We start from the raw sequence: 23,175 nt of genomic DNA on the forward strand, positions 1-23,175 counted from the left end.
GGCTTAACCGACAGGACTTAACAGGCGGATTCGGGGAACACCCCTTGCGCACCTTCTGGGGGTTCGTCCCGCGCTGCCCGGGACTCCCTGCCCGCACTCCCCGCAGCCCTCGGCCCAGACCCCCGGGGCGGCTCGGGCTCTGACGCGGGCCGGGGCCGCTGACGTCAGGGGCTCCGGGAGGCTGCCCCGAGCCCCGGCCCGGCGCCGGGCGCCTGCCTCAGTAATTACCGGGCACTAATTGTTGCAAAGAAAGCGGTAAGCTCTTAAGGCAGCGGCTGATATAGGTGTCTTTTTTTTTTTCTTTTGGGGGGCGGGGGGGAGGAGCGGGAAAGTAAAAAGAGGAATGGGATGAGAAACAGCGATTCGGTTCCCAAGGCCCCGTTAGCAGCCTCGGACTTTCCTCTCTCCAGGTCTGGCCCCTGGGTCCACTTCGGGAGGTTGTGGGTCCCTCACTTTGTACCTGGTTTGGGGGAATTCTTGGTGTCCGTGTGGGAATCGCGTCACCACAACTTTCCTGTAGATTTAAGCAGGAGTTGATAAATTGTCTCTAGCAGCGGGTTGGGGGTGGGGGGTGCAGTGTTGTTGCCAAAAACTGGGTCTCCTGTGTTCACATCACCCTTTCGGTTTGCTCAGATCCTTAGCAGCGAGATCTGATATAATTATTGTGGTTATCCAGTAAACAAGGGGAAAAAAAGACCTCACACCAATAGGACCAAGATAAATGAACAGTGTAATGCGGCATCAGGAATGAAGCTTTTCATTGCTGACATGAAAAGCAGTTTCCTTTTGTTTAAAGGAATGTATACTTACAATATTTGGCTTAAGACAGAATTTCCAGCAGCAATAACTTCTTCAATATCATACCAGTTTTTGGTTCTTGTTCTAATACATCTTTAAAAACCTTTTTCTGAGGACTACTGCCATGTAGATAGAGGACAGGGCAGGGGCATTGTGAGGCGAATTCTTTTTTTATACTTTTCCCTGCGAAAGAAAAAAGAGCACAACATGCCACTCATAACGGAATTCTACAGGTGATCGTGATGTGATTTGCTGGAAGAAGAACAATATCAACTTAGAATGAAGCTAGGAACTCATTTAAATCACAGACAATTTTTGTATAAGTGGAAACACTCAATTCACAAATTCAATCGTCTTGAATATTATCTTTCTGTCATAACTAATTTCCTTGAAATTAGCTAATTGAATTAAAAACCCATTTGGAAGGCCCTATATATAAAAAATAAAACCTTACAGGTATAACCGTGTGTTCTCAGTAAATGGCAGTTTTCAAAAATAAAAAGTATCTTCAGACATGTGGATGTAACATCAGTACCTACCCAGGCAGAATAAAAAGCCTCTCTACTCATTCATATCTGTAGGACTTACAAATATCCAGAAAATTACTTTAAAATACCAATAATTTGTTTAGTGTTTCAAAAATGGGAAAACAACTGATTGAATTTAAAATTTCTCTTGGAACATGTGGAACCCGGAAGATTGCTTTTGATTCAGAACTGTGGTGCCGACCATTTCTTCCCCCCTGAAATTAGTAATTTATTTTTGACCAATAATTATATGGTAAACATTTAACACATATGCAATGGTTTCTCCAAAGTGTGGTAATTATTTTGTAAAATTGAATAAAAATGATGCTCACTCTCATATACAGTGCAAGCATATTTGTAATATTTAAGTCCTTATGAAGGAGAATTTTAGGAAATTTAAATGGCCATACCAAAAAATATACAAAATACCTCAAACATGCAGGGGTAAATTTTTTGGAGAATTGTGTGTTATAAGTATTAGGAAAAAATGTGTTCCTTTATGCAATAGGAAAAATGGAAAGAAACCTCATTTAGGGCAAATGAAAGCAAGTAAACAAAGGTCCAAAGTCCAAATTTGTTATTTCCTTCTTCAATGATTGGTACCTATTTTTGTGGCATGTAATACCTACGCTTTCTTTTAAAGTGTGTGCTAACTGGGTTGAAAAAATATTTGGAGTCGAAGACGACAGTTCATCAGCATTCAATAACTTCATTGCTGCATTTCTATTTTATGTACTACTTCTTTTATGTACTATAAATCTTTCCAGAGAGCCTTGCTATTTTTGGAATTTATGGGTCTAAGATAAATTTCAGACTATGAGTATAACACTGTGGCTGAGAAAAACCCCAGGATACTCACCACATTAAAACAATCAACTAATTCTCTTATGGTTCTTGAATCAATAAATATTTACAGATTTAAGGCAATAATTGAAGTAGCAAAATGTTCATGGTCATTATGTATATGTATGTATATGTTTGTATGCCTTCAAATATGTGATTTGTACAAGTTAGAAAATACTCTGTGGGAGTTATATGATTTTAGGAGTTACCTCAGTCATGATTTCACTCTAAGCTCTGGGAAAGTCAGTGTTTTCCTTGGCTCTTAGCTTTTTCACTTGTGAAATTCAGTGCCACGGCAAAGAGGCTTACTAAAGTTTTACAGGGTTGTAAAAGCTGTGATTTGGCTTACTCTTGTTTATGAATTAAAACAAAAACTTTTAAAGGTAAAACTTTATTTGGAAAAAATTTTAAGACAGGAAAATCTGCTTAATTGATTTGGATGTAAATGCAAGTGACTAGCAATTCGTATTGTAAAGCACATTGTTAAGGTCTCTCTTTTCTGAGAATTCTGTTTCAGAAATATGCACCCTGTTAAACAAGAGAGCCTACAGAAAATCTATCTTTCCTTTTTTTTTTTTTTAGTTTGGAAATGAAATAAATTGTTTTTCTAGAGTTTTGCTTATGTGGATTATAAACCCCCATTTTTTTAAACCGGGGGGAGGGGACACTATTAAAGTCAATTTTTCAAAGGCATGCATTTGGAAGAGTGACTTTCTCTGGCCTTATGTAAACAGATGTAGAATATGTTTGCTTTATGTGTTAATTCACAGAAAGTGATACAAATCCCACTGTGTATAGTAACAAAAATAAGAGGAAAATGTAACAACTCCCTGCACCCTCTCATTGCTGGAGCAGCATAAAGAAGGAAACATACTCAGCAGCAGATCATTCAATCTACAGGTTCTGCAGCTGTTGCCTGACACACACCAACTGACCACACCTGACTGGAACAACTAATTGATTAATTCATTAATCAGTAAAACAACCTCTAAAGACAATTTTGGTCATTGTGGTGGAGACTATGGACATTTCAAGAAAAAATTCCAAATGGTTTTTACTTTCCAGAAATACAATAGGAGAGATATGGAGAGTTAAACAAAATAAGAGGTAAAATATGGTATTGGCCATTAGGAGGTATAAACAAAATTTAATTGAAGGATTTTAACTTTTTGATTATCTTTAGTAGGAAGTAGAGGCCTGAAAATATAAATGCTCTTTTTAATCCAAACAAAATACATCATATATATATATTTTGTCTTGCTCCTTCCTTCTCCCCCTTTCCCCTCTCCCTTCCTCTCCCCTCCTCCTCCTTCTTCTCTACTCTGACCATTGCTCTAGAGCCTACGGAAATATGAAATTTTCCAAAGGCCTTTCTTGGAGTGGTGGTAGGAGTGCTGTGAGCTTGCAGCCTGAATCCTCACCAGGTCTTTGTCTTAGGGGGCAGTTTTGTCTGAGTGCCCATTTGCAGTCAGCTAGCCCGGGCTCCCATGGATGGGCTTAGGCTCTGTGAGCACTGGGGACTGGGACTGGTCAGAGCTTTTCAGCTCCCAGGGTATCTATTTTTATATTTGAAAAGGGTCAGACCACGCAGAGACCAGGTTCTGACAATTCAGGCATGGATTGGTCACCAGGCCATTTACACTTTTCAGAATTGTACAGACTTTCTCTCCTATTACTTGTTTGTTCTACATGTAGATTCCCTTTTTGCTAACAAAGTTTCTTCTTCTTTTTATTATCGTTTGTTCATTTTATTCGGTTTTTATACTTAATGTCAAAGTATCAGCATACTAATTTTTTCATGAATTTTTGATATGTTCTGAAATATTAAGCCATGTTTTTCCTTTCCCTGCGGCTGACTTGATGCCCTGACAATATTTTCTAAGGAAATTTTATGTCTTCTTTATTATATCTGATAGTCACCACATGAAACCGAGGAATAATTCATGTTCTTTGAAAGTGGTTGCATTCAAGGTCTTTAAAAAACTCTAAGTAAAACTAACCTACAACTAATTAAAGAAGTAGAAATAGCCAGTTGGTTTATATATTATTCAGATTTCTGTTTTTTTGTTTCTTGTTTGTTGCTTTCTTTGGTCAACCCGAGAGTGGTCTAACTCAGACCAATCTGTTTGGCACTTGTTAGCTGTTTGGGTAAAAAGATTTGGGCGGGAGGCTTTGCAAAGTATGTTTTAGGATTTTGTGTGTGCTTTGTCATTTTCATGAAGTTCCCATCCTCCTTATAAAAAGTTTTTATTCTGAACAATTTCAAATATATATGAAAGTAGAGGGAATACTTTAATAAACTTTCATCATCTAATTTCTGGGCTTATCAACTCATGGCCAATCTTGTTTGTTTATACTTCCACCTACAACTCTCCCCGAGGACTTTCTAGAAGCATATCTGAGATATCATGCTATTGTAATATGTAAATATTTACTATTGGACTAATAGCAATATCTGCTACGAAGTAGAGTGGTTTTTGAAAGGCAACTTTTTAAACATTTTAACATTTTAACATTTGGATCATTATTTTCACTACTTTCAACAGAGTTCTGCCTCTGACACCAGAGCCGTTATTAGTCTCTGGAATCAAGGTGCTCCGTAGTTCTCAAGAGAAATTAAATGATTTAGTTGATTGTCATCATAATCAATGAAGATAGAAGCTTCAAGTGTGGAATCTGACAATATTCGAATCCAGTACTCATAATGTGAATCAGAATAATTCATTTGAAAGTTTCTGAGTTTGAGAAGACGTGATGACTAGGAATATCCTTTTTTTTTTTTTCCTTAAGGAGGTACCGGAGATTGAACCCAGGACCTTGTACATGGGAAGCAGGTACTCAACCACTGAGCTACATCCTCTCCTTTAGGAATATCTTTAATGAAAAAAAAAATCATGAGCTTGAACGGCTATGGAAAAATCATTGTACTTGAAAAACCTGTCAGTAGAAACACTCAGCTCTCAACTTCAAATCACCCTGGGAAACCCTCCAAGGAGCAATAAAATAATATACATAAATTCATGTACTGTAACTTAACTGTAATATTTTCTTATCTCATTAAACTATCTCATGTAATATCTTATATGCTATGGTTATTTTTAGGAAGAATAGTTAACTTTTAGAGACCTGTGCCAAACTATGGATGAAATGATATGATGTTCAGAATTTGCTTCAAAATAAACTTGGGCAAGGTGGAGTGAGTATAAGATGAACCACAATTTTCATTGCTGAGTGATGGGTCCTTGAGGTACATGATCATATCCTCTCTACATATATTTTTGAATTTTTTCTTAATAAAAAGTTTATAAATGAGATAAAAAGAACAATTTTACCAGTGTCTACGTAGCTCTCTGTCTATGACCAGAGAAACCATAAAGTCAACATGAAAGTATTTGGGCTTTAAAACTAGAAAAGTGGAATTTCATTTTCACTGTTTACTTATGTGTGTAATTGTTCTATCTAATGACTCTCTCTTATCCTTGATTTTCACATGTATAAAAATATTCACTAATATGTTTCCAGGCACCTCTTACAAATTATATATCACTAACACCCTGCAAACAAAAATATTGGTTAATAATTTAAACTTGCCATCTAATTGTTCTGACATCTGTGGAAAGAACTAGTTATTATGGTCAACGGTCAACTTGTAGGGTTTTGTGTCTTGATTATGACAAAAACTTCCTCAGTATGTTGAAAAAAATAATGATAGTCACAGATCTGAAAATGAGGCCATTGCTGTAGCATACTGCTAGGCCATCCACAGTCCTGGTAGTGGACTTGGACTCTGAGGTTCAAGGTTAAGTCTTGCCTGGTTGTGCCTTCTTCCGTAACATATCTGCCGTTCCGAATCCATTTCTGGGCCTTTCAGCTAGAGGTAGCAAATACATCAGCGTCCTCAGCTGTAATCCATCATAGGGTTTGGGATTAAATCATGGTTTTCAAACTTGAGGTTTCATGATGGGACTTTATTTTTAGCTTATGATGCACTTCCTCATTTCCTAAACAGGTCTGAAAAATTAGGAATGAGAACAAGTGAACCCTTCAAAGTGGCAATATTTCTTACTCCCCCCCAACGAGGCCTGCTCACAGATTGGAATTCTGTCTTAGTTTTCTTCCCTGCGCTGTGCCAAGTTTTCCTGCCTGGGACCCAAATATCCTCAAGGGTATGAACAAGTTGAGATCCCAGAATGATGCTAGCACATTAGAAGCATCCTAGTTCTTTCCTCCCTGGTGCCACACATCAGAAGAATTGATGAGATGCGGTTCTTCTGACAGCATGCAGAAATTAGGGCTCTCCTTATCATTGTCTCTTGCCTGCTGTAACAGATTGCTGGTATCAAACTGTTGTCTGCACATGCCAAGCTTTGGAAATTGTGCATTAGGTTTCTCTAGCCCAAACTTTGCAGGGTGAGCTTTCTCGGGACCAGAGTTTCTCAAAGTACTTGCATCAGAATCATCTGCGAGGGTTAAAATTTCAGATTCCTGGTCTTCACTAAGGCTCTAATGCAGGGGTTCTTCATCTTTTTTCTTCCACAGACCCCTTTGCCAGTCAGGTGAAAACCATGGACCCCGTACAAAGTCCATGCTGTGCTGCATATTATTTAATACATATATCACACCCGCACTAACACATCCCCACAAGAATAATGTCTTTTTGAATTGCAATTCAAGCTCACGCGCGCCTTGTTAGAACCCCTGGTCTAATGCATCAGACTGTCCTGGTTAGAGGTGGTGATCGGGAATATGCATTTTTAACAAAGTGTAGTTTGAAAATACATCATTGACCAGAGCCCTGAACTAGCCCCGGAGTGTGCCCTTGGACTTGGCTTTTCTTTGGCCCCAAGTTTTCTTTCCCTTCTCCCGCTTCTTGTGCTGTCATTGAAAACTGCCTGATGCCTGGGTTTCCTAGGGTGTGGACTTGTTAGAAATTCGGGGAAAAAACTACACTGGATTTGTTCTTAACAACAAGTCCTCTTGTCCCAGACATACTACTTGTGTTACTCACTTTCCCTTTACAGCAACCCACCATCTTCTTCTTGATCTAACGTGACAGTAAAAGTGATGTAATGGGCATTAAAATACCTTTAAAAAAGTTAAAAAGCACCTCATTAGTGTAATGCATTATTTAACAATCAGTTAATGAACTTATAGTCTATTTGAGGGCACTGCTCAACTTGCCCCCTGAACATAGTACAAAGAAAATGAAGAACATTTTCATAAAGGGCAGAACATGCTTATACAATGTCATAGGAAACAATTTGAAAACAGCATACCTGATTCATGTCCGAAATATATTATTTAGTGGTATGATTCTGAGCTCTCTGGGAGATACAGAGTAGCTATATGTTAATGTACCAACCATAGTATCTATTGATGTATCTATGACTCTATGCATTCAACTCTATCAAACAGGTACTAGCATCATCTCTGTGTTTATCTGTCTTTAAAGTGAATATGATGCAAATAGAATGTAAGCTCCATGAGGGTGAGAACTTTTGTCTCTTTTGTTCTTTGATACATTTCCAGGGCCCAAACAGTCCACTACATAATAGGTGCTTAATAAATATTTGTTGACTGACTGATTGAAGTTAATCAGAAAAGACTTCCAAAAGGCAGTGAGGATAAGGGAGATCTTGTAGGTGCTCATAGGTTGTTTGGGGGTGGATGAATGGGGTGAAGGACTGCAGGAATACAAGACAGACTTGGTTTTAATATGAATGCCTCTGTATTTGGCTGTTCCAGCCTATCTGCTATGGTCAACTCAGTAATTGATGTGGGGTGGTTTTAATTGTGTGGGGTGGTTTTAATTGTGATTTTCTGACCCAGAGGAGAAGTCCCCTTCCCCCTTAGATCTGAGACCTCTGTAAAGTGTGACTTATTAATTCTATTTGAGGAAGTAAGCATATGATGACTTTTTTGGGTTGGAAAATTTCTTCTTTTAGGAATTGTGTATCTGCATATACAAATACATCTGATAGTGACACACATTTGACAAGACTGAGTAGCTGTGGTTAAATTGTAGCAAAGTTTCCTTTGTGATTTGATTTTCCAATCTGTATAAGGAAAGAGAGAAAAATTTTCTCTTAAGTAAGTATAGTCAGAGTCAAACCAGTTAATGCTCATAAGTCACTTGCACACAGCCAGGATTTTAAATACATCAAAATTAAAATTTGGCAATCATTTGATCTATGTCCTAGAGAACTTTTAATTATCAAGAAACTGTTTGTATATTATGGGAACTAAGTTTGTTGCCAATATCCCAATACAGAAGAACAGAGAAAACACGTATCGACATCTATTTTAAAACAATAATTTTGATCCTTTCATTAATTCATTTATCAAACATGTATTGAATGCTTTCTATGTTCCATGCCATTTTTTTGGTTCTGAAGATACAGTGAACAGGTTACTGTTTCCTACAGAGTTTGCATTCTAGTGAGAGGAGGTTGACAACCATAAACATGGAAAATAGATATAAATATGGTAATTTCAGATAGTCGTAATATCTGTAATAAAACTAAATTAGGGTAATGAGATGGACAGGGCCTAAGTTTGCAGAGGCTAAGTATAATGACGAGTGGTCTTTCTGAGGAGGTGACATTTAACTTAAATGATGTGCAGGAGACAACCACGAGAAGAATAAGGTGGAGAGAATTCCAGCTGAGAAAAGAGAAGGCGTGCAGGCCCTGGAGGGGGCGCTGCTCGGCGTGTTGATGGACCCATTCATTCATTCCTGTAGCTCCAATATTTGTTGAGTTTGTATTTTGTGCCAGGTAAAACATGTTCTAGGGTGCTGGGTAATCGATTCAAGCTCTCATGGAGATTATGCTTTAAATGGGGAAAAAAGAAAGAAACCAGAAAAATATCAGATAATGGGAAGTGAAGTGAAATTAAGTGGGAAAATCAATATGGAACAATGTGACAGAGACTCTGTGTGGTCACCTTCACTTGAGGGCCAAGGAATGCCTTTCTGAACTAGAGGTCTTTAGAATTAGGAAGATGTCAGAATGAAGTTCACGTTTTTGTCACATACTACCTATGAATATTCCAGATTATTGGTTGGGACCTAGTAAAAATATGCCTAGAATAATGTGAGAATCTTGTGGTGCTAACGTGTAACCCCAAATATTTCTCTTCTACTCATGACTGCATATGGGAATGCAAGTAACTAAACATGTCCAAATTCTTAAAAACAGGAAACAAGTCATAAACTTAGATACTTGATTATCAGGTAGCAAACTACATGCAACTCTCCTTACCAAGGTTACAGAATATTGAAGTTGAAAACAGTTGTTTTAGTCAAAGGAAAAATGTGGTAGAATTAAGGAATTTTGCTGAATAAAGCATAGTTTTAATACCAATGAACCTCAAAATTAAGTAGTGAGGGCATGCAAATTAATATAGATTTGAATAATCATTCAAAAGCAAGAATCTGACTTGGTGTTAATCTTCTCATAATGTTTCATTTTCCCATTTAGAGAAGTTATAGGTTTCTAGAAAAATTATGTAAAAAATATAGCATTCCTGTATCACCTCCTCTCCCTATTATTAATACTTTGCATTAGTGTGATAATATTGTTACAATTGATAATAAGGTATTATAATTTTACTATTAACTGTAGTTCATAGTTTATATTAGGGCATGTTTTTATTGTCCATATACCATCCTATTATTAACACCTTGAATTAGTGTGGTATATTTGTTATAATTCATGAAAGAACATTTTTATAATTGTATTATTAACTATAGTCCATCATTTACAATAGGGTTCACTGTGTCGTACAGTCCTAAAGTTTATCTTTTAATTTTTATTCTAGTAACATGATACAACCTAAAATTTACCTTTCAATTATATTCACATATATAGTTCAGTGCTATTAATTACACTCACAGTGTTGTGCTACTATCACCACCATCCATTCCAAGACTTTTGAATCAACACAAATAGAAATTCTGTACAAATTAAGCATTAACTCATCATGCCTTATCCCCAACCCAGGCCCTAGTAACCTGTATTCTAGATTCTAACTCTATGAGTTTGCTTATTCTAATTACTTCATATGGTGAGATTGTACAATATTTGTCCTTTGGTGTATGGTTTATCTCACTAAACATAATGTTTGCAAAGTTCATGTTGTCTCATGAACTAAAACTTCATTCCTATTTATTGACTTATTTTATTTCTTTATTAGAGAAGCTGTGGGTTTATAGAACAATCATGCATAAAATACAGGATTCCTATATACCAACACCTTGCATTAGTGTGGAATACTTGTTACAATTGGGAGCATATTTTTATATTTGTACTATTACTTTAAGTTCATGGTTTAACTTAGGAGTCACTGTGTAGTATAGATGCATGGAGTTTTAAAAAATTTATTCTGGTAGCATATATACTATCTACATTTCCCCTTTTAATTATATTCAGTTATATAAAACAGTGCTGTTAATCGCATTCACAACATTGTGCTGCTATCACCACCAACCAATACCAAAACATTTCCATTATTCAAAACAGAACCCTGCACATTTTAGACCTTAACTTCCCATTCCCTATCCTCACCCCATCCCCTGGTAACCTATATTCTAGATTCTTTTTTTTTTTTATTTTTAAGATTTATTTATTCCCCCCACCCCCCGTTGTCTGTTCTCTGTGTCTATTTGCTGTGTCTTCTTTTTTTTAAAAAAAGATTTATTTATTTATTTAATTTCCCCCCCTCCCCTGGTTGTCTGTTCTTGGTGTCTGTTTGCTGCGTCTTGTTTCTTTGTCCGCTTCTGTTGTCGTCAGCGGCACGGGAAGTGTGTGCGGCGCCATTCCTGGACAGGCTGCACTTTCTTTTCACGCTGGGCGGCTCTCCTCACGGGCGTACTCCTTGCGCGTGGGGCTCCCCTACGCGGGGGACACCCTTGCGTGGCAGGGCACTCCTTGCGCGCATCAGCACTGCGCATGGGCCAGCTCCACACGGGTCGAGGAGGCCCGGGGTTTGAACCGCGGACCTCCCATGTGGTAGAAGGATGCCCTAACCACTGGGCCAAAGTCCGTTTCCCTGCTGTGTCTTCTTTGTCCACTTCTGTTGTTGTCACCGGCACGGGGAATCTGTGTTTCTTTTTGTTGCGTCATCTTGTTGCGTCTGCTCTCTGCGTGTGTGGCACCATTCCTGGGCAGGCTGCACTTTCTTTGGCGCTGGGCGGCTCTCCTTATGGGGCACACTCATTGCGCGTGGGGCTCCCCTACGCGGGGGACACCCCTGCGTGGCACAGCACTCCTTGCGCGCATCGGCACTGCGCATGGGCCAGCTCCACACGGGTCGAGGAGGCCCAGGGTTTGAACTGTGGACCTTCCATGTGGTAGACGGATGCCCTAACCACTGGGCCAAGTCCACCGCCCCCATTCTAGATTCTGATTCTATGAATTCGTTTATTCTAATTGTTTCAAATCAGTGAGATCATACAATATTTGTCCTTTTGTGTCTGGCTTATTTTAGTAAATATGATGTCTTTAAGGTTCATCCACTTTATTGTATGCATTAGGACTTCATTCTTCTTAATGGCTGAATGATATTCCAGTGTATGTATACACCACATTTGATTTATCTATTCATCCATTGATGGGCACTTGGGTTGCTTCCATCTTTTGGCAATTATGAATAATGCTGCTATGAACATCGGTATGCAAATATCTATTCAAGTCCCTGCTTTCAATTCTTTTTAGTATATACGTAGTAGGGAGATTGCCAATTGGTCAATTGGTAGTTCTATACTTAGCTCTCTGAGGAACCACCAACTTCTTCCATAGTGACTACACCATTTTACATGTCACCAGCAATAAATGAATTTTCCTGTTTCTTTGCATCCTTTCCAATGCTTGTTATTTTCCATTTTAAAAAATAGTAGCTATTCTGATGGGGTTGAAATGATATCTCCTTGTGGTTTTGATTTGCATTTCCCTGATAGCTACTGAAGTTGAACATTTTTCAAGTGCTTTCTGACCATTAATGTATCTTCTTTGGAGAGATGTCTGTTCAAATCTTTGGCCCATTTTCAAATTAGGTTGTTTGTCTTTTTGTTAAATTGGAGGATTTCTTTATGTATACTGGATATTAATCCCTTATCAGATATGTGATTTCAAAATATTTTCTCCCACTGTGTAGGTTGTCTTTTTACTTTCATGATTAACTCCTTTGAGGAACAAAAGGTTTTTACTTTTATGAGGTCTCATTTATCTATTTTTTCTTTTGTTGCTTGTGCTTTGAATATAGATTCTAAGAAACCATTACCTAACACAAGATCCTGACTATGTGTCCCTATATTTTCTTCTAGGAGTTTTATAGCTCTGCGTCTTATATTTAAGTCTTTGATCCATTTTAAGCTAATTTTTGTATAAGGTATGAGATGGAGGTCCCCCTTCATTCTTTTGTTTTTGGATATCCAGTTTCCCCAGCACCACTTGTTGAAGAGACTATTCTTCCCAATTGAGTGTACTTGGAAGCCTTGTCAAAAATCAGTTGGGGGAAGTGGACTTGGCCCAGTGGTTAGGGCGTCTGCCTACCACATGGGGGGTCCATGGTTCAAACCCCGGGCCTCCTTGACCTGTGTGGAGCTGGCCCACATGCAGTGCTGATGCGTGCAATGAGTGCCGTGCCACGCAGGGGTGTCCCCTGCAGAGGGGAGCCCCCTGCGCAAGGAGTGCGACCCGTAAGGAGAGCCGCCCAGCGCGAAAGAAAGTGCAGCCTGCCCAGGAATGGTGCCATACATGCGGAGAGTTGACGTAGCAGGATGATGCAACAGAAAGAAACACAGATTCCCATGCCGCTGACAACAACAGAAGCAGACAAAGAAGAACGTGCAGCAAATAGATACAGAGAACAGACAACTGGGACACGGAATAGACAGAAATAAAAAAAAAATCAATTGGCTATAGATGTGAGGGTCTGTTTCTGAACTTTCAATTTGATTCCATTTGTCTATATATCTATCCTTGTGCCAGTCCTATGCAATTTTGACTGTGGTAGCTTGGTTATATGCTTTATAGTCAGGAAGTGTATGTCCTCCAACTTTGTTCTTCATTTTCAAGATGTTTTTTTTGACTACTTGGGATCCCTTACCTCCAAATACATTTGGATAGTTGGCTTTTCCATTTCTGCAGAGTAGGCTTTTGGAATTTTGATTGTGATTGAATTGACTCTGTAAATCATTTTACTCAGAATTGACATTTTAATGATACTTACTCTCCCAATCCATGAACACAGAATGTCCTTACAGTTCTTTAGGTCTTCTTGATTTCTTTTAGCAATGTTTTATAGTTTTCTGTGACAAGTCTTTTACATTCTTGGTTAAATTTATTCCTAGATATTTGATTCTTTCAGTTGTTATTGTAAATGGAATTTTTTTCTTAATATTTTCCCAAATATCTCTTTGCTGCTAGTGTATAGAAACATTACTGAGTTTTTCATGTTATTTTATTTTATTTTATTTTATTTTTTTTATTGACTTTGTAATAATATTACATTAAAAAATATATATGTGAGGTCCCATTCAACCCCACCCCCCCACCCCCCCTCTCCCCCCCACAACAACACTCGTTCCCATCATCATGACACATCCATTGGATTTGGTAAGTACATCTTTGGGCACCTCTGCAGAGTTTTTCATGTTGATCTCATACCCTGGCACCTTGCTGAATTTGTTCATAGCAACTTTGTTGTAGATTTTTTGGTATTTTTTGTATATAGGATCTTGTCATCTGCAAATAGTGAAAATTTTACTTCTTCCTATCCAATTTGGATGTGTTTTATTTCTAGTTCTTGCCCAGCTGCTCTGGCTAAAATTTCAGCACAATGTTGAATAACTGTGGTGACAGTGGTCATCCTTGTCTTGTTCCAGATCTTGGAACACTTTTCAGTCTTTCACCACTGTGTATGATGTTAGATGTGATGAGCTGTCATACATGCTCTTTATCATGTTGAGGAAGTTTCCTTCTATTCCTCCTTTTTTGAAGTGTTTTTTAAAAATCAAGAGCAGTTGCATCAGTTGAGATTATCATTTGATTTTTTCTTCTTCATTCTGTTAATGTGGTATATTATAATACATTAATTGATTTTCCTTTGTTGAACCACCCTTGCATACTTGGGATAAAATCAACTTGATTGTGGTGTATAATTCTTTTAATGTGTTGTTGGATTTGATTTGAAGGTACTTTATTGAGGACTTTCACATATATTCATAAGAGAAATTGGTGTATAATATTTTCTTGTAATATCTTTAACTGGCTTTGGCATTAGGGTGATTTCCGTCTCATGATTGAGTTAGTTAGTGGCCCTCCTTTCCAATTTTTTGGAGGGATTTGAGCAGAATTGGTATTCATTCTTTTTGGCATGATTGGTAGAATTAATCTGTGAAGACATCTGGTCCTGGACTTTTCTTTGTTGGGAGGTTTTCGATGACTAATTCAATCTCTTGTAATTCGTCTGTTGAGATATTCTACTCTTCTAGAATTAGTGTAGGTTGTTCATGTGTTTCTAGAAATTTATCCACTTCATCTAGGTTGTCTAATTTTTTGGCATGCAGTTGTTTATATTATCATCTTATGATACCTTTTATTTCTGTGGGCCTAGTAGTAATGTCCCACCTCTCATTTCTGATTTTATTTATTTATGCCTTCTTTCTCTTTTTCTTTGTCAGTCTAAGGGTTTGTCAATTTAATCAATCTTTTCAAAGAACCAACTTTTGCTTTTGTTAATGTTCTTTTTTATAATGATTTTTATTCTCAATTTCATTTATTTCTGTTTAATCTTTATATCTTTCCTTCTGTTTGCACTAGGTTTATTTTGCTGTTCTTTTTCTAGTTCCTCCAGGGGTGCAGTTAGTGCTTTGATTTTAGCTTTTTCTTCTTTTTAAATATTAGCATTGAGGGTATAAATTTCTTCTCAGTACTTACTTTGCTGCATCACATAAGTTTTGTTATGTTGTGTTCTCATTTTCATTTGTCTCAAGATATTTACTGATTTCTCTGGCAATTTATTCTTTGACCCACTGGTTATTTAATAGGGTATTATATAACCTATTAAATCTATGTTTTTATATTTGTGGATTTTCTAGTGCTCCACCTGTTGTTGATTTCCAACTTCAATCCATTACGGTCAGAGAAGATGCTTTGTGTAATTTCAATCTTTTTAACTATATAGAGCATTGTTTTGGGCCCCACATGTGATATATTCTGGAAATGATCCGTGTGCCCTTGAGAGGAATGTATATTCTGCTGTTTGGGGGTACAGTGTTCTGTATGTATCTCTTACATCTAGTTCATTTACCAATTTTTTCAAGTTCTCTGTTTCTTTATCGATCTTCTGTCTTGACGTTTTATCTGTTGATGAGAGTGGTGTATTGAAGTCTCAAACTATGATTGTACAGGTGTCTATTCTCCCTTCAGTTTTGCCAGTGTTTGCCTCATGAATTTTGGAGCATAAATATTGAGTTAGGTGTATAAATATTTATGACAGTTTTTTCTTCTTGGTGAATTGGCTTTTATTAATATATAGTGTCAGTCTTTGTCTCTTGTAACAGCTTTTCACTTACTGTCTATTTAATATGATATTAGTGTACCTACCTAGCATTTTTTGGTTACTATTTGCACAGAATATCTTTTTCCACCCTTGCTCTTTCAGCTTTTTGTGTCTTTATGTTTAAGGTGAGTCTCTTGTAAACAATGTGAATTAGATCATGCTTTTAAAAAAAAAATCCATTCTGCCAGTCTGTGTCTTTTGATTGGGGAGTTTAATCCGTTAACACTCAGTGTTATTACTGTAAGGACAGTGCTGACTTCAGCCATTTGGCTTTTGTTTTTCGATGTCATATCTTTTGTGCATCCATTTTCTGTTATTGTAATCTCCTGTTCTCTTACTCATTCTTTTGTGATGTATCTGATACAGTTTTCATTTTTTCTGTATAATTTAGGAATACTTCCTTCGTGGTTACCCTGAGCTTTGTATTATATGACCTACATCTATAACCTGATTCAATACCAACTTAGCTTCAAAGGCGACCATGTTCTCTGCTCCTCTGTCCCTCCATTTCCCCTCTGTATGAAGTTTTTGTCCCCCATTACCTGTTTATGTTTTGCTTATCTATTATCAGGAAATATGACTTTTTCCTGTCCAATTGTTCCCCCAGAGTTCTAAGCAAGTGAAATTTATCCTTTTATTATTAATAGTTGATTCTGAAGGGACACTTTTCCAGGGGATGTTTTACATCACTGTGCTGATGACAGTACTCCTTTCTCATACGTCTTTAATAAAAGCAATGGATTCAGTGACTATGCACATTTTTTTGAAGTTAATTGTCTTGTATTTAATTTAAAAAATGTTAGGATATTGTCTCAGTTTATACTATGTGGAAGATGTTGTATATTTGTATTAAGGCTCTAAAATTTCAGGAAATATAATCCTATTTAAGTTAGTTCAAGTTAATATGCATTTAATCAAAGGAAAGAGTATGGACAGGAGACAGAATATAGTTTTTACATGTGATGGCTTTGAAAAGTAGGCGCTACATGCATCTCTTTCTCCCCACATCTCCTCCATCTAGTTGCCTGTTTCTCCTTTCACAGAAGCTTCCTTTTCCTCATTCTTGGTTCCTTTGTCTCTCCATAAATTCTTTTTACACGTGTAAAAAGTTAACATGGCACTCATCTGGTTTCAAAGTCCACATGGCCTACAGTTCCAGTCCTCTCAATTCTCTCACTGACTTCATCTCTCATAACCCCATTTTAAATTCCTGTAGAGAAAATCTTACTTTCCAGATTGAATTAGATGGATACCCTGGTCTAATCAGGAATAGCTGGAGGAAGGCAGCAGGAGCTGGGCGACCAGGAGATAGGACTTATTGTATTTGCTTGTAGTACATTAATAACATTATCCATTATATGAAAATAATTAATGACTATTACATTTAAAAAATTAAAAAAGCACCTATAAGGATAAAGCACCATCTTGATTGCCTCCTCCCCCCACCAGTCGTGACTCCCTCACCCTCTCCCTATTTACCCTTAGAGCTGAACTTAATTTGGAGATACACGCAAACACACACGCATGCCAGAGAAAAGAAATAGTATGATGCAAATTCATTTAACTATTTAATAGATGTTAATTGCATGTCCTGGGGATTCAGGATCAAACAAAACGGATAGAAATTCTTGCTCTTATGGAGCTCACATTCTAGAGAATGTAGACAGAGGGAAAAAAGTACATTGTATAGTATCTGGGGAAATCATAAGTGCTATGTAGAAAAATAAATTACAAAAAATAAGTAGGAAATTGTTAAAATGGCCAGAGGGAAAAAAAAATGGCCAGATAATAGCTCACTGTGTAGGTGACATTTGAGCCAAAATTTGTACGAGAGGACCTAGAGAAAGAGTATTACAGGCAGAGGGAACAGTGAGTGACCTGCATGTTCAAGGAACACCAAGGAGTCCATGAACGAGGGGTAGACACATAGTGGAGGTCAGCATGATGAAGGGATGGCAGCAGTGTAGGGCGAAGGAGGTGAGGACTGATCCCTGAAGTTCTTGTTAAGAATTTTAAGGCCTTTGGGTTTTTTCTGAGTGAGGTAGAAGACACTGGAAGGACTTGAGCAAAGTAAATTGATCTGACTTTCATTTTAAATGGTTCCCTTTGCTGCTGTGTGGAGAATAGATTGAAGGGGTTTTACAGATGTAAGGAGCCTAGAAAAATGAGATGATGGTAACTTGTACAAAGAAGTAGCAGAATTATAGTGTATTTGTAGTTTATACTCTCCCACAGTCCATTCAGTGGGTTATGGCAGGATATATAATGTCCTGCATCTGTCCCTGCAGTGTCATTCAGGACAACTCCAAGTCCCGAAAATGCCCAAATATCAGACTATAATCCATGCAGTGTAGCAGTGCTCCAAAATGTATTCACCAGTGTAGCAATGAATGCTACACTGATGAAAGAGGTTGGGAGGAATGGGGGGTGGGATATATGGAAATCTTTTATATTTTTTAATGTAACATTTTGTGTGATCTATGTATCTTAAAAAAAGACAATAAAAATTGCTAAAAATATAAAAAATAAAATAAAATTAATTTTGTCGGAAAAAAAAAAGAAGTAGCAGAAAAGGTGACGAGCAGTAAAGATTCTCAATCGATTCTGGAGGTAAAACCAAGAGAGATTTCTTATGGATTAGAGGTATGTTATGGGAGAAATAGAGAAGTGAAGGTTAACACCAAATTTTTGGCCTTGAACACCCAGAAGAATGGTGTTTTTATTAACTGAGGTAGGGAAGATATAAAAGGGGAGGATTTTGGAAGTGTGTATGGAAAAATCAGGAACTCAGTTTTAGGGAATGTTAAGGACATTTGTGTGGCATGGTTGAGCAGGCAGTTGGATTTATGAGCTGTTAGCATGTTGATACTATTTAAAACCTTGAGACTGAGACCACCAAGAAAGGAAGGTAGAGCTAGAAGAGAAGAGATGTAATAACTGAGTCGTGGGGCACTCCAACATTTAGAGGTCATGGAGATTCAGAGGACCCAGCAAAGGAGACTGAGAAGCAGAAAGTGAGGAAGGAGGAAATCTAGGACAGGGTAGTGTGTGGGAAGCCATAAGAAGAAAATGTTTCAGTATGGACAGAATGATCAGCTATGCTAAATGCTGATGACAGGCCAAGTCAGACAGGGACAGAGAACTGATCCCTTTTTGGTAACAGTGACCTTTACATGATCCTTTTTTAAGTGATGATGATGAATGTCTCCTTGGAGTGTTTCTAAGGAGATAATAGGAGGAGAGGAAATGGAGATAGTGAGATTGTAGGATGAAAAAAATGTTATTATGAATTCTGCAACTGTTTTTCACCAGACAGTATGTACTAGGGGATTCATATTGTTTTACGTAGCTCTAGTTCATTTCTCTTAATCATTGTATAATTTTTCATTATGTGACTGATGACAAAATATTTGGGATGATTGTATAAATAAGTCTTAACTCTTGTGTTTTAGTACCAAGATTTTAAAAACCTATGCTGAAGCACCAACATAGGTGTAATTATCAGTGGAAATCCAGGGATAGAAGAGAATCAAGCATTTTGAATGGTGTTCTATGGGGACAAGTGTAGACATCAGCCTTGCTGCAGTGGGAATGTCATGATGGAAACCAGTAGGAAATAAAGTGCTCCAAAATGGCCTTTTTGAATCCTCTTTTTTCCTGGATTATGAAAAACACTATACAGTTTTTGTCTCACAAGAGAAACCAGTTTATGATCCAGATACCTTTGGCCAGGAATATATATTTTTTCCAAAGCACAAAGTCCCTATTTTGAAACCACCTATAGCTCTTAATTTCCTTTGTGCTAAAAGTGAAGGTTTTTGTTTAGTTGTGTCCAGGATGAGCATCCCTGTTTCCATGAGCTTTTTTCTCCAGTCTCAAAACTCATCTTATTTTGGAATGTTTTGTAGCTGGAAACTCCTTTTTAGTTCCAAACTCACTCTTATAAAGACAGGACATGCCTCTCCCCACCCTCCCACACGGCACAGCTGCTTATGAGGCTTGTAATTAATGAAGATTTGCTAACAATTGTACATCCAATGACGTTGTGGGCTTGTTGAAAGAGCAGGGGGCAGCAGTCATTGGGCTGTGCATTTTGCTTTTGTGCTGTAGATTGGCTATTGTCCTTTTAAGTAAGGGGATTTTAGAGAGCCCTACTTGAATAGTTCAAGCTATATTACCATGAGAATTATCAAATGAACTTAACAGTAGAGAAGTTCTTTTTTAGATTGATCTACTGCATAGAATTAACTTCTGTTAGGTTGAATTTAAGAGTAATAGTACAAAAAATAAAAATAAAACACACACCGATTAATAGTATGATATCACCTACAAATCTTTAGAAATTTCTAGACCCTTTTTCTGGGCTTGTTGATTTTGATCTCCAATTGTCTGTAAATGATAGCTTCTGCAGTCAACTTCGCTTCCACTGCTTCAATGCTGAGAGCTTAAACTAAAGTTGAGGTTGAAAACTCAGATGCCTGTAGAAGCCCAGGAAGGAGCATAAGCAAAGCAGCCTACCATCGGGAATCGCTGGAGAGAGGTGAGCACCGGAGTAGACTGGTGAGAGAACGCTTTGCTCCTGTCAAGTGCTGCTGTGTGAGAATGATGTCCACCTCGCGTTAACGTTCCTCCAATTCTCCAAATCCACCCTTAAAATCTGGATTTTAAGGTGCCATTTTTTCAGCTTGGAATGGTTGACAACTTTTTTAGTTTCCTAGGCTGCTCAAGCAAATACCGCAAAACGGGTCAGGTTAAACAATGGGAATTTATTTGCTCCCAGTTTGAGGCTGGGGAAAAGTCCAAATAAAGGTATTATCAAGGTGACACTTTCTTTCTGCTGATGATCTTTGGTCCTTTGCTTGCCACATGGCAATGCACATGGTAGCCTCTCAGGGCCTCTCCATTCTTTTCTGGGTCCCACTGAATTTCAGCTTACTGCTTCTGTGCTTTCTCTCACTCTCTCTGTCTTAATTATACTCTTCTTATAAAGGACTCCAGTAAGAGGATTCTGACCTATCCTGACTGAGGTGGGCATGCCTTACCTGAGGTAGCCTCATCAAAAGGTCCTACTTACAATGGGTTCACACCCACAGGAATGGATTAAATTTAAGAACATGCTTTTTCTGGGGTATTTACAACTTCAAACCACCATAGCAACTAGGTAAAGTTTTGACAAAAGCACTATATGGCCCAACACATTGGAGGCCAAGCAAATACATCAGCAGGTTCTATTTAAGCCCAGGTACTAGTCTGTAGCCTTTGGTCCAGAAAGAGCAGTGTTTAAGACAATGATTTGGGGCTATTTCTTCAGAGAGACTTGAAAACAAATGGTTGCTAATCATCTAAAATGTTCCCAGTTACAACTTGCTGTCCCCATTTCCTTATGTTATAACAAATCTTAAATCACATTAGCTTGATGTTTGAAATCTGATGGTTCAAAGTACAGTGACTATACATTCTGAATTACCTAGGACAGTCCTGGCTTGGGTCAGCAGTGGTTAGAGTTATTAAAAGTAATTCCTTTCACTCTCTCCATGTACAAGTGTGGACAATGAATTGTAAGGACACCTTCATTAAATCTCTCTTGTTCTTGCCCCACTGTCATTTCCTACTATCTTTTTATATGCTTTAAAAAAATCATGGAGCACTTTAAACATATAAAAATGGGACAAAATATTACATTAAAACACTATGTAGTTAGTCATCATCCAGGTTCATCAGCTATCAATTATCAACAAATGGCCAGTTATGTTTCTTCTGTACCCTCACCCATTCCCTACACCATATTATTATTATTATTTTTTAAAGATTTATTTATCTTTAAAAATTTATTTCTCTCCCCTTCCCCCCCACCCAACTGTCTGCTCTCTGTGTCCATTCGCTGTGTGTTCTTCTGTGACCACTTCTATCCTTATCAGCTGCACCGGGAATCTATGTTTCTTTTTGTTGCGTCATCTTGTGTCAGCTCTCTGTGTGTGCCGTGCCATTCCTGGGCAGGTTGCACTTTCTTTCACGCTGGGCGGCTCTCCTTACGGGGAGCACTCCTTGCACGTGGGGCTCCCCTACACGGGGGACACCCCTGCGTGGCAGGGCATCCATTGAATGCATCAGCACTGTGCATGGGCCAGCTCCACACGGGTCAAGGAGGCCTGAGTTTGAACTGTGGACCTCCTATGTGGTAGGTGGATGCCCTATCCAATGGGCCAAGTCCGCTTCCCTACTCCATATTATTTTGAAGAACATCCTAGATTCATTATAATTTCATCCATAATTTTGTATGTCCTTTAAATCAATATTATCTATGTACTAGTCTTTAAATTTTAATCCACTTTGTTTCAAATCGTCCTTACTTTCCCATCTTAACTTCTTTTTAGTCTCTTTCTCACCCATGTTGTCTACCAGGACCCTGACTTTTCACCCCTGAGCTAAAGTACTGACACTTTATTAGTGTTTCATGATGATGCAAGTGTCATCGAATGTTGCTGCTTACAGTGATATCACATATTTGCATCTCAAAGTCCAACGAGAACATTGAACTTTATTTTTTCTAGTTCTTCAACTGTATCTCTTTTCAAATCTTGGTTTACTTTGATTTGATATTTTTCTGTGAATTTATTTCTTCCCAGGTTCCAGTGCTGTAAAGGAAGGGTAGATCTCTATTATCTTTTGCAGACTAACTCTGGGGCCCAATTCAAGGTTACTTGAACATTTTGGTGGAAAAATAGGTATGCTGGTAACTGTGTACTTAGGAAAACTTAGTGAGTTATAAATTAGTATAGAGAGAGCAAGTGTGACTGTTAAAGTTTGATAACTTCATTAAGTACTCCAAATATTTTTATTATATCAGAGTTTTCTTCATAATCTAAATTTTTTGGATTTACTGTCTATTGTTGTACATTATATAATACATTTTTATATAATTTGACAATACATATGATTGTTTCCTCAAGTGAATTTATTTTGTTAGTTTATATTTTACCTCGTGGGAACCCAGAATGAAAGGTTTTATAATTTTACTCCTTTTCTGATTTCTTTTGTGTTTTCTTTATATTTTATTTTCTTGTTATCATTTTATTTAATAACTGATATTAAGAATTTCTCTTTTATTGTCTTACATTATTTTTTCTTTTCTTTACATGTTGGTAATCTCCATTTTCAGTCCCTCCCCCTTATTCAATCTTCACATAGATCAAGTAGATAGGCATAGATTCATAGTGAGAACTAGACTTTATTCATTTTTAAAACCAACAAAAGGATTACATTTAGTCTTGATGAGCAGATCTCTCACAGATGATGTTGAAAGATACTGGAGAACAAAATCTCAATCTTTTATATCTCAGTGTCAATGTATCAACATAGAGTTTGAATATGGTAGACTCTTCAATATTTGAGTCAAACTCTCAAATGTTTTGTATGTTATGTTTTAGTATTTTATAATTGA

At 37.6% G+C, this 23,175-nt stretch overlaps 1 long non-coding RNA gene across 1 annotated transcript in view; it reads left to right on the forward strand.

The window, feature by feature from the left end:
• The window catches only part of LOC131278175 (uncharacterized), a 201,760-nt gene continuing 178,585 nt past the window's right edge, over positions 1-23,175 (forward strand). The window contains exon 1 of the long non-coding RNA XR_009185429.2: positions 1-255. This is a non-coding gene — a long non-coding RNA (uncharacterized lncRNA). The remainder of the gene's footprint in view (positions 256-23,175) is intronic.

Source organism: Dasypus novemcinctus, chromosome 4 (genome assembly GCF_030445035.2).
Source record: "Dasypus novemcinctus isolate mDasNov1 chromosome 4, mDasNov1.1.hap2, whole genome shotgun sequence".
NCBI lineage: Eukaryota > Metazoa > Chordata > Mammalia > Cingulata > Dasypodidae > Dasypus > Dasypus novemcinctus.